Source organism: Eurosta solidaginis, chromosome X (genome assembly GCF_040869045.1).
Source record: "Eurosta solidaginis isolate ZX-2024a chromosome X, ASM4086904v1, whole genome shotgun sequence".
Classification (NCBI taxonomy): domain Eukaryota; kingdom Metazoa; phylum Arthropoda; class Insecta; order Diptera; family Tephritidae; genus Eurosta; species Eurosta solidaginis.
The window spans coordinates 193,255,117-193,269,285 of NC_090324.1; positions in this window are offsets into that span (position 1 = coordinate 193,255,117).

The window sequence follows — 14,169 nt, forward strand, 5'->3', positions numbered from 1 at the left end:
TGGGTGTGGTCATAGTCGGATTTCGGCCATTTTTACACCAATACAAAGTGAGTTCAGATAAGTACGTGAACTGAGTTTAGTAAAGATATATCGATTTTTGCTCAAGTTATCGTGTTAACGGCCGGGCGGAAGGACAGACGATCGGCTGTGTATAAAAACTGGGCGTGGCTTCAACCGATTTCGCCCTTTTTCACAGAAAACAGTTATCGTCCTAGGAGCTAAGCCTCTACCAAATTTCACAAGGATTGGTTAATTTTTGTTCGACTTATGGCATTAAAAGCATCCTAGACAAATTAAATGAAAAAGGGCGGAGCCACGCCCATTTTTAAATTTTCTTTTATTTTTGTATTTTGTTGCACCATATCATTACTGGAGTTGAATGTTGGCATAATTTACTTATATGCTGTAAAGATATTAACTTTTCTTTTAAAATTTGAATTAAAAAAAAAAAAATTTTAAAAAGTGGGCGTGGTCGTTCTTCGATTTTGCTAATTTTTATTAAGCAGACATAAAGTAATAAGGGTAACGTTCCTGCCAAATTTCATCATGATATCTTCAACGACTGTCAAATTACAACTTGCAAAACTTCTAAATTACCTTCATTTAAAAGTGGGCGGTGCCACGCCCATTGTCCAAAATTTTACTACCACCTACCACCTACTACTCACCTACCAAGTTTCATCGCTTAATGCGTATTTGGTAATGAATTATCGCACTTTTTCGATTTTTCGAAATTTTCGATATCGAAAAAGTGGGCGTGGTTATTGTCCGATATCGTCCATTTTAAATAGCGATCTGAGATGAGTGCCCAGGAACCTACATACAAAATTTCATTAAGATACCTCAAAATTTACTCAAGTTATCGTGTTAACGGACAGACGGACGGACGGACATGGTTCAATCGAATTTTTTTTCGATACTGATGATTTTGATATATGGAAGTCTATATCTATCTCGATTCCTTTATACCTGTACAACCAACCGTTATGCTATCAAAGTTAATATACTCTGTGAGCTCTGGCTCAACTGAGTATAAACAAAGAATCTGTTAAATAAACACCTATGCATTTACGTGTAAATAAAATTTGACCAAAAAAAAAAAGCCGGTTAAGTTATTACTCCTCTTTAAAGTTTTTTTGTGCGCTAGCAATTATTTTGGAACACTTTTTTAGGGATTTTGGTGCAGACCAATATAGGTAAGTGGCAACAATGGGAAACAATATTTCATTTTAAACTGAAAATGAGTGAGGCAGTATTTCTCTCACCGTTTGGCGCGTACGAATATGTACATATGTAGATGAAACATTTGTACGCTAACTATGCTAAACAGCCTGTCAATTGATTGAATGTATGTTTTGTTAGTGTATTAATATATAGATAGTAGAGTAATATACGGCCTATGAAATATTTCGACCTAAAATCGAAAACGTTTTTGGGTCGTTTTTTCGTTTAATATACAACGTGAAATTTTCCGATTCAATCAAGTTGCATTTAAATAAAATTAAAGAAAAAAAAACTTTTTTAAAAATAAGCTTTTATTATTTTGGTTAATAAAATTAACTAAAAAGAAAACAATAAATTGACTCTAAAGAAATATAACACTTTATAAGTTCATTGTAAGCTTAAACGATAATTAGGCTTTTTCGTCTGCGACAAAAAAAATATATATTGTACATAATTATATATTTTTAACATTAAAACTTTACACCTAAATTATTAAATCTTACAGTTTATATCACAGTCCTAGTTGTTCTAATAAAAGCGTGTTACATTGCGATAGCAAGAAAATGAGATCCTAAATGTTCTTAATTATACCATCAAAATTTAACACGTTTTTTATTAGAACAATTAGGACTGTGATATAAACTGTAAGATTTAATAATTTAGGTGTAAAGTTTTAATGTTAAAAATATATAATTATGTACAATATATATTTTTTTGTCGCAGACGAAAAGGCCTCTACCAAATTTCACAAGGATTGGTTAATTTTTGTTCGACTTATGGCATTAAAAGCATCCTAGACAAATTAAATGAAAAAGGGCGGAGCCACGCCCATTTTTAAATTTTCTTTTATTTTTGTATTTTGTTGCACCATATCATTACTGGAGTTGAATGTTGGCATAATTTACTTATATGCTGTAAAGATATTAACTTTTCTTTTAAAATTTGAATTTAAAAAAAAAAATTTTTTAAAAGTGGGCGTGGTCGTTCGATTTTGCTAATTTTTATTAAGCATACATAAAGTAATAAGGGTAACGTTCCTGCCAAATTTCATCATGATATCTTCAACGACTGTCAAATTACAGCTTGCAAAACTTCTAAATTACCTTCATTTAAAAGTGGGCGGTGCCACGCCCATTGTCCAAAATTTTACTACCACCTACTACTCACCTACCAAGTTTCATCGCTTAATGCGTATTTGGTAATGAATTATCGCACTTTTTCGATTTTTCGAAATTTTCGATATCGAAAAAGTGGGCGTGGTTATTGTCCGATATCGTCCATTTTAAATAGCGATCTGAGATGAGTGCCCAGGAACCTACGTACCAAATTTCATTAAGATACCTCAAAATTTACTCAAGTTATCGTGTTAACGGACAGACGGACGGACGGACATGGCTCAATCGAATTTCTTTTCGATACTGATGATTTTGATATATGGAAGTCTATATCTATCTCGATTCCTTTATACCTGTACAACCAACCGTTATGCTATCAAAGTTAATATACTCTGTGAGCTCTGCTCAACTGAGTATAAACAAAGAATCTGTTAAATAAACACCTATTGATTTACGTGTAAATAAAATTTGACCAAAAAAAAAAGGCGGTTAAGTTATTACTTCTCTTTAAAGTTTTTTTGTGCGCTAACAATTATTTTGGAACACTTTTTTAGGGATTTTGGTGCAGACCAATATAGGTAAGTGGCAACAATGGGAAACAATATTTCATTTTCAACTGAAAATGAGTGAGGCAGTATTTCTCTCACCGTTTGGCGCGTACGAATATGTACATATGTAGATGAAACATTTGCACGCTAACTATGCTAAACAGCCTGTCAATTGATTGAATGTAAGTTTTGTTAGTGTATTAATATATAGATAGTAGAGTAATATACGGCCTATGAAATATTTCGACCTAAAATCGAAAACGTTTTTGGGTCGTTTTTTCGTTTAATATACAACGTGAAATTTTCCGATTCAATCAAGTTGCATTTAATAATAATAAACTAAGTTGAAATAAAAGATAATATAATAAAATAAAATAAGAAATATCAAAATAAATTAGCATAAAAAACAATATACAAATTTTAATGTAATATCTTTGTAGCAAATTTATTTATTTTTTGTTCAGTATAAGACGTGCTATATCTAAAATGAGCATAAAATCTGGAAATGCAAAAAACATTTTAGGCCAAACTTGCCACTAATTTTTATAAATAAATAAATTTAGCGAGTTTGAACAAAAGTTGACTCATAATTTGTGATTTCATGTTTTTTTGAAAGCACCTAAAATAAAAAACAAAGAATCTGTTAAATAAAGACCTATGCATTTACGTGTAATTAAAATTTGTCCAAAAAAAAAAGGTGGTTAAGTTATTACTTCTCTCTAAAGTTTTTTTGTGCGCTAACAATTATTTTAGAACAATTTTTTAAGAATTTTGGTACAGACCAATGTAGGTATGTGGCAACAATGGGAAACAATATTTTATTTGAACTGAAAATGAGTGAGGCAGTAGTTCTCTAACCGTTAGGCGCGTACGAATATGTACATATGTATTAATGTATAGATAGTATAATAATATACGGCCTATGCAATATTTCGACCTAAAATCGAAAAAGTTTTTGGGTCGTTTTTTTCGTTTAATATACAACGTGAAATTTTCCGATTCAATCAAGTTGCATTTAAATAAAATTAAAGAAAAAAAAACTTTTTTAAAAATAAACTTTTATTATTTTGGTTAATAAAATTAACTAAAAAGAAAACAATAAATTGACTCTAAAGAAATATAACACTTTATAAGTTCATTGTAAGCTTAAACGATAATTAGGCTTTTTCGTCTGCGACAAAAAAAATATATATTGTACATAATTATATATTTTTAACATTAAAACTTTACACCTAAATTATTAAATCTTACAGTTTATATCACAGTCCTAATTGTTCTAATAAAAAACGTGTTAAATTTTGATGGTATAATTAAGAACATTTAGGATCTCATTTTCTTGCTATCGCAATGTAACACGCTTTTATTAGAACAACTAGGACTGTGATATAAACTGTAAGATTTAATAATTTAGGTGTAAAGTTTTAATGTTAAAAATATATAATTATGTACAATATAGATTTTTTTTGTCGCAGACGAAAAAGCCTAATTATCGTTTAAGCTTACAATGAACTTATAAAGTGTTATATTTCTTTAGAGTCAATTTATTGTTTTCTTTTTAGTTAATTTTATTAACCAAAATAATAAAAGCTTATTTTTAAAAATGTTTTTTTTTCTTTAATTTTATTTTTTACTTTTTAGTTCGTTTTATTAACAAGTAATAGAAGCTTGTTCTTAGAAAAGCTTTAAATATAAGTAAAGGAGGTGAAACAAAAACACATATTTCAGTTACATCTGCGTATAATCAGAAACGATATAATATAGAGGCATTGCATAGACGAAAAATCGTGTGAGGCAAGCTTCACAAAATTCTAGTAGGTCACATTCACCACTTACCACAGCAGAATTTGTTAAACTACCACTGCCTGTATTTGTTATTTAATAATTATTTGTACACTTTTTATTCAGCTAATGTGTTCAGAATTTTAACTTTTACTCACTAAAACTCCAATCAGTGTATTTCTGTGCTTAAATTATGTTAAAACTTGTGTTAAAGTTTTTGGTGTGGTGAAAGTGACCTACTAGAATTTTGTTACGCTCCGCTGCTTTCCACCGAAGTTCGCGCATGCAATATCTTTATATTCAAAAATTTTTGGTATAATGCGGATTGGAATTTATTAGTACACATTTTATGCGCAGCAACTTCAGCGGTGTATTCAAAGTTTAAAGCATAGTAAATATAAGTATTGAAGTCATGAGCCTGGGCATTCGCGCAATTTTAGTGACGTAAATTGCATGGCGCCAGCGCCAATGCGGTGCCAGCTCAATGGTAGCTCATTGACGAAATGACTCCAAGCGAATTTTTGACGCTACTTAGTAGTGAGTGCGTAGTACATTTTACTTGCGCTATTGAGTGAAACGACTTTTGTGTGTCAAGCACGAGTTTGATGTTATTGGCGCTACTGGCAATGATGACACTGAGCTGTTGACGGTAGCGCTGGTAGTTCAGATTTTGAATCAGAGAAAGAATTGATGACCCTGATCTCTCCAGTTTTTTCGCCTCGCGAAACCTGGCATTGTGACCGACTAAATCTTCCGCGACCTTATTTACAACATGGAACGTCGATGGCACTACGCTACCGACTGTCCTACACCCAAAAATCTTGGGTGTGACGTTTGATCAGGATCTACATTTTGGTGCGCAGCTGGGCAGAAACCTGGGCATTCCAACAGACATCTGATTGACGAACCAGCACCGCCTAGGGGCCTAAGGAGTCATCTCCGTAAGCATTTTGAGGAAATACGGCACCTGAGAACGCAGCCGTGTGAAGCGAAAAAACACAAGCAGGTCCTTGGTGAACTCCATAGACAGGCGTCGGACCTTTATGTCGGGAATTGCCCGGTGAATGCAGTACTTGAAGAAAAATATCCAGAACTCGCAGAAGAGGACTGCATACTCCCCAGGGAAACGCGTGTCACTCTTGCTCAACTTCGTTCTGGATACTGTAACAGGTTAAACTCTTACCTATCCAGAATCAACCCCGACATACAAAATGTATGCCCCGCTTGCAATGTGTCCCCACATGACACCAACCATCTCTTTAATTGTAATGTGGAACCAACGCCTCTAACACCCCTTTCCTTATGGTCCACCCCTGTTGAAACGGCAAGTTTCCTTGGACTCCCGTTAGAGGATATTGATGACAATTTGTGATCGGTCGCGGCTATTAGGTGGGGCGAGCATTGCTACAACAACAACAACAACATGACGCGTGTAAATTCTTATGGCTTTGGCCGTGTAAATTATTATGGTGTATTTTTATGTTTTAGATTTAATGCACAATTAATATATGTGTGTTTGAGCGGCCAAATAATAACAGTAGTATTGCTAAAGTGCTGCTTAGTTGATGGAATGTCGCTAATTTCCTAGCGATGATCAGCAGATTGTCAATATTTCGTTCAACGGACGCGCGAAATTGCCACATCTGCTCAAATTTTCCAAGATTTTCCATTCTTGACTTAACTTAAGCTGTTATGCCAATATTTTTCAGCCAGATTTTTTCAAATAGGTAATTTTTCCAAAAGCAAAATAAATTACAGAAAAGATTACAGAGTTAAACAGCCTTAAAAATTCAGCTATGTTGGTTATACACAGAAATACAACAGAGGGTTGTATCTCCGCTTTTCGCAAGCGTTGAGATTCACCACGCGTGACACGCGTGATTCACCACGTCCAAATATCACAATCCACGGATAGGTACCGGCGGGTTTGTATGGGACTTAGGCTGTTATGCCAAAGTAAATACAAATCTTTACCGATAACTGTGTTATCGATTAACTTATCGAATTCTAACAAAGTAATATTGCATTGTCATCGGAGTTATACATGCGTGCGAAATTTCAGCTCAATCGGACACCGGGAAGTGTATCAAATTTAACTTGCAAGATTCCATTACAGACAACAAAAGTGAAACTAAATAAAAGCTTATAATAATAATAAACTAAGTTGAAATAAAAGATAATATAATAAAATAAAATAAAAAATATCAAAATAAATTAGCATAAAAGACAATATACAAATTTTAATGTAATATCTTTGTAGCAAATTTATTTATTTCTTGTTCAGTATAAGACGTGCTACATATATCTAAAATGAGCATAAAATCTGGAAATGCAAAAAACATTTTGGGTCAAATTTGCAATTAATTGTTATAAATAAATAAGTGAGTTTGAACAAAAGTTGACTAATTATTTGTGTTTTCATGTTTTTATGAAAGCAACTAAAGTAAAAACAAGTAGGGAAGGTTAAGTTCGGGTGTAACCGAATATTACATACTCAGTTGAGAGCTATGGTGACAACATAAGGGAAAATAACCATGTAGGAAAATGAACCGAGGGTAACCTTGGAATGTGTTTGCATGACATTTGTATCAAATGAAAGGTATTAAAGAGTATTTTATGAGGGAGTGGGCCATAGTTCTATAGGTGGACGCCATTTAGGAATATCGCCATAAAGGTGGACCAGGGCTGACTCTAGAATTTGTTTGTACGATATGGGTATCAAATGAAAGATGTTAATGAGAATTTTAAAAGGCGTGGGCTTAGTTCTATAGGTGAACGCCTTTTCGAGATACCGCACATAAAGGTGTATCAGGGTTCACTCTAGAATTTGTTTGTACGATATGGGTATCAAATGAAAGGTGTTAATGAGTATTTTAAAAGGGAGTGATCCTTAGTTCCATAGGTGGACGCCGTGTCGAGATATCGCCATAAAGGTGGACCAGGGGTGACTCTAGAATGTGTTTGTCCGATATGGGTATCAAATTAAAGGTATTAATGAGGGTTTTAAAAGGCAGTGGTGGTAGATGTATAGGTGGTCGCCTTTTCAAGATATCGCCATAAAGGTGTATCAGGGGTGACTCTAGAATGGGTTTGTACAATATGGGTATCAAACGAAAGCTGTTAAGGAGTATTTTAAAAGCAAGTAGGCCTTAGTTCTATAGGTGGACGCCTTTTCGAGATATCGCCATAAAGGTGGACCAGAGGTGACTCTAGACTTTGTTTGTACGATATGGGTATCAAATTAAAGGTATTATTGAGGGTTTTAAAAAGGAGTGGTGGTAGTTGTATATGTGAAGGTGTTTTCCAGATATCGACCAAAATGTGGACCAAAATGTGGGTGATCCAGAACATCATCTGTCGGGTACCGCTAATTTATTTTTATATGTAATACCACGTACAGTATTCCTTCCAAGATTCCAAGGGCTTTTGATTTCGCCCTGCAAAACTTTTTCATTTTCTTCTACTTAATATGGTAGGTGTCACACCCATTTTACCAATTTTTTTCTAAAGTTATATTTTGCGTCAATAGACCAATAAAATTACCATGTTTCATTGCTTTTTTTGTATTTGGTATATAATTATGGCATTTTTTTTCATTTTTCGTAATTTTCGATATCGAAAAAGTGGGCGTGGTCATAGTCGGATTTCGGCCATTTTTTACACCAATACAAAGTGCGTTCAGATAAGTACGTGAACTGAGTTTAGTAAAGATATATCGATTTTTGCTCAAGTTACCAAGTTTTTTTCTAAAGTTATATTTTACGTCAATAGACCAATAAAATTACCATGTTTCATTGCTTTTTTTTGTATTTGGTATATAATTATGGCATTTTTTTCATTTTTCGTAATTTTCGATATCGAAAAAGTGGGCGTGGTCATAGTCGGATTTCGGCCATTTTTTACACCAATACAAAGTGAGTTCAGATAAGTACGTGAACTGAGTTTAGTAAATATATATCGATTTTTGCTCAAGTTATCGTGTTAACGGCCGAGCGGAAGGACAGACGATCGGCTGTGTATAAAAACTGGGGGTGGCTTGAACCGATTTCGCCCTTTTTCACTGAAAACAGTTATCGTCCTAGGAGCTAAGCCTCTACCAAATTTCACAAGGATTGGTTAATTATACCTTTCATGAAAATGAAATGGTATATTAATTTCGTCACGAAACCGAAAATTGTAAGTCCTTAAAGGAAAATAGATAGACCCACCATTAAGTATACCGAAATAATCAGGTTGAAGAGCTGAGTTGTTTTAGCCATGTCCGTCTGTCCGTCTGTCTGTTTGTATGCAAACTAGTCCCTCAATTTTTGAGATATCTTGATAAAATTTGGTGAGCAGGTGTATTTGGGTGTCCGATTAGACATTTGTCGGAACCGACCGGATCGGACCACTATAGCATATATCCTCCATACAACCGATTTTTCAGAAAAAGAGGATTTTTGTAATATCTTACCCAATTTAACAGATTGAAGCTTCAAACTTCAACATATACTTTCGTATATTGAACATATTGTTGCCTGAAAAAATTTATGAGATCGGTCGTATATGTAGTATATATCCCCCACAACCGATTGTTCAGATAAGGAACTTTTCGTAATTACTGCCCTATTTTAAGAGCTACAGGCTTCAAATTTCAGCGAATGCTTACGTATATAGCATATATTGTTGTCTGAAAAAATCATAAAGATCGGTGGTATATATAGTATATATATGGTGGTATATATAGTATATATATATAGTATATATATATATATTTTCGCAAATTTTAGCCCCATTTTAACAGCTAGAAGCTTCAAATTTCACCGAATATTTACTTATATAGCATATATTGTTGTCTGAAAAAATCATAGAGATCGGTTGTATATATAGTATATATCTCATACAACCGATTGTTCAGATAAGAAACTTTTCGCAATTTCTACTCCATTTTAACAGCTATAAGCTTCAAATTTCACCGATTGCTTACGTATATAGCATATATTGTTGTCTGAAAAAATCATAGAGATCGGTTGTATATATAGTATATATCTCACACAACCGATTGTTCAGATAAGAAACTTTTCGCAATTTCTACCCCATTTTAACAGCTATAAGCTTCAAATTTCACTGATTGCTTACGTATATAGCATATATTGTTGTCTGAAAAAATCATAGAGATCGGTTCTATATATAGTATATATCTCATAAAACCGATTGTTCAGATAAGAAACTTTTCGCAATTTCTACCCCATTTTAACAGCTAGAAGCTTCAAATTTCACCAACTGCTTACGTGTATAGCATATATTGATGTCTTAAAAAATCATTGAGATCGGTGATATACATAGTATATATCTCATACAACCGATTGTTCAGATAAGAAAATTTGCGCAATTTCTGCCCCGTTTTAACAGTTAGAAGCTTCAAATTTCACAAAATGCTTTCGTATATAGCATATATTGTTGTCTGAAAAAATCATAGAGATCGGTGGTATATATATTATATACTTCATATAAACTGTCATATTGACCCCTTTTTTACGGCTAGAAGCTTCAAGATTCATCAAATTTCATCAAATAGTTACGTTTACGTCATAATTTTTGAAATACGTGATTCGTAGCCATAGTTTTAACATGCAGACCACAAAAAAACGTGAAGCTTTGCATCCTCACACAGATTACCTACCTATTTTTTATTTTATATTTATCTTAAAAATCGTTTAGATATGTTCAAATTTCACCAAATGCTTACGTGTATAGCATATATTGTTGTCTGAGAAAATCAAAGATACCGGTGGTATATATAGTATATATTCCATACAACCGATTGTTCAGATAAGAAACTTTGCGCAATTTCTTCCCCATTTTAACAGTTATAAGCTTCAAATTTCACCGATTGCTTACGTATATAGTATGTATTGTTGTGTCAAAAAATCATAGAGATCGGTGATATAGATAATATATATATGATGGTATATATAGTATATATATATTTTTTTTACGATTTCGGCCCCATTTTAACAGCTAGAAGCTTCAAATTTCACCAACTGTTTACGTGTATAGCAAATATTGATGTCTGAAAAAATCATTGAGATCGGTGGTACACATAGTATATATCTCATACAACCGATTGTTCAGATAAGAAACTTTGCGCAATTTCTGCCCCGTTTTAACAGTTAGAAGCTTCAAATTTCACAAAATGCTTACGTATATAGCATATATTGTTGTCTGAAAAAAGCATAGAGATCGGTCGTATATATATTATATACTTCATATAAACTGTCATTTTGACCCCTTTTTTACGGCTAGAATCTTCAAAATTCATCAAATTTCATCAAATAGTTACGTTTTCGTCATATATTTTTGAAATACGTGATTCGTAGTCATAGTTTTTACACGCAGACCACAAAAAACCTGAAACTTTGCATCCTCACACAAAGTACCTACCTGTTTTTATACCTTTCATGAAAATGAAATGGTATATTAATTTCGTCACGAAACCGAAAATTGTAAGTCCTTAAAGGAAAATAGATAGACCCACCATTAAGTATACCGAAATAATCAGGTTGAAGAGCTGAGTTGTTTTAGCCATGTCCGTCTGTCCGTCTGTCCGTCTGTCTGTTTGTATGCAAACTAGTCCCTCAATTTTTGAGGTATCTTGATAAAATTTGGTGAGCAGGTGTATTTGGGTGTCCGATTAGACGTTTGTCGGAACCGACCGGATCGGACCACTATAGCATATATCCTCCATACAACCGATTTTTCAAAAAAAGAGGATTTTTGTAATATCTTACCCAATTTAACAGATTGAAGCTTCAAACTTCACCATATACTTTCGTATATTGAACATATTGTTGCCTGAAAAAATTTATGAGATCGGTCGTATATATAGTATATATCCCCCACAACCGATTGTTCAGATAAGGAACTTTTCGTAATTACTGCCCTATTTTAAGAGCTAGAGGCTTCAAATTTCAGCGAATGCTTACGTATAGAGCATATATTGTTGTCTGAAAAAATCATAAAGATCGGTGGTATATATAGTATATATATGGTGGTATATATAGTATATATATATAGTATATATATATATATTTTCGCAAATTTTAGCCCCATTTTAACAGCTAGAAGCTTCACATTTCACCGAATATTTACTTATATAGCATATATTGTTGTCTGAAAAAATCATAGAGATCGGTTGTATATATAGTATATATCTCATACAACCGATTGTTCAGATAAGAAACTTTTCGCAATTTCTACCCCATTTTAACAGCTATAAGCTTCAAATTTCACCGATTGCTTACGTATATAGCATATATTGTTGTCTGAAAAAATCATAGAGATCGGTTGTATATATAGTATATATCTCATACAACCGATTGTTCAGATAAGAAACTTTTCGCAATTTCTACCCCATTTTAACAGCTATAAGCTTCAAATTTCACTGATTGCTTAGGTATATAGCATATATTGTTGTCTGAAAAAATCATAGAGATCGGTTCTATATATAGTATATATCTCATACAACCGATTGTTCAGATAAGAAACTTTTCGCAATTTCTACCCCATTTTAACAGCTAGAAGCTTCAAATTTCACCAACTGCTTACGTGTATAGCATATATTGATGTCTGAAAAAATCATTGAGATCGGTTCTATACATAGTATATATCTCATACAACCGATTGTTCAGATAAGAAACTTTGCGCAATTTCTGCCCCGTTTTAACAGTTAGAAGCTTCAAATTTCACAAAATGCTTTCGTATATAGCATATATTGTTGTCTGAAAAAATCATAGAGATCGGTGGTATATATATTATATACTTCATATAAACTGTCATATTGACCCCTTTTTTACGGCTAGAAGCTTCAAGATTCATCAAATTTCATCAAATAGTTACGTTTACGTCATATATTTTTGAAATACGTGATTCGTAGCCATAGTTTTTACATGCTGACCACAAAAAACGTGAAGCTTTGCATCCTCACACAGATTACCTACCTATTTTTATACCTTTCATGAAAATGAAATGGTATATTAATTTCATCACGAAACCGAAAATTGTAAGTCCTTAAAGGAAAATAGATAGACCCACCATTAAGTATACCGAAATAATCAGGTTGAAGAGCTGAGTTGTTTTAGCCATGTCCGTCTGTCCGTCTGTCTGTTTGTATGCAAACTAGTCCCTCAATTTTTGAGATATCTTGATAAAATTTGGTGAGCAGGTGTATTTGGGTGTCCGATTAGACATTTGTCGGAACCGACCGGATCGGACCACTATAGCATATATCCTCCATACAACCGATTTTTCAGAAAAAGAGGATTTTTGTAATATCTTACCCAATTTAACAGATTGAAGCTTCAAACTTCACCATATACTTTCGTATATTGAACATATTGTTGCCTGAAAAAATTTATGAGATCGGTCGTATATATAGTATATATCCCCCACAACCGATTGTTCAGATAAGGAACTTTTCGTAATTACTGCCCTATTTTAAGAGCTAGAGGCTTCAAATTTCAGCGAATGCTTACGTATATAGCATATATTGTTGTCTGAAAAAATCATAAAGATCGGTGGTATATATAGTATATATATGGTGGTATATATAGTATATATATGTAGTATATATATATATATTTTCGCAAATTTTAGCCCCATTTTAACAGCTAGAAGCTTCAAATTTCACACTTTGTACACTTTTTATTCAGCTAATGTGTTCAGAATTTTAACTTTTACTCACTAAAACTCCAATCCGTGTATTTCTGTGCTTAAATTATGTTAAAACTTGTGTTAAAGTTTTTGGTGTCGTGAAAGTGACCTACTAGAATTTTGTTACGCTCCGCTGCTTTCCACCGAAGTTCGCGCATGCAATATCTTTATATTCAAAAATTTTTGGTATAATGCGGATTGGAATTTATTAGTACACATTTTATGCGCAGCAACTTCAGCGGTGTATTCAAAGTTTAAAGCATAGTAAATATAAGTATTGAAGTCATGAGCCTGGGCATTCGCGCAATTTTAGTGACGTAAATTGCATGGCGCCAGCGCCAATGCGGTGCCAGCTCAATGGTAGCTCATTGACGAAATGACTCCAAGCGAATTTTTGACGCTACTTAGTAGTGAGTGCGTAGTACATTTTACTTGCGCTATTGAGTGAAACGACTTTTGTGTGTCAGGCACGAGTTTGGTGTTATTGGCGCTACTGGCAATGATGACACTGAGCTGTTGACGGTAGCGCTGGTAGTTCAGATTTTGAATCAGAGAAAGAATTGATGACCCTGATCTCTCCAGTTTTTTCGCCTCGCGAAACCTGGCATTGTGACCGACTAAATCTTCCGCGACCTTATTTACAACATGGAACGTCGATGGCACTACGCTACCGACTGTCCTACACCCAAAAATCTTGGGTGTGACGTTTGATCAGGATCTACATTTTGGTGCGCAGCTGGGCAGAAACCTGGGCATTCCAACAGACATCTGATTGACGAACCAGCACCGCCTAGGGGCCTAAGGAGTCATCT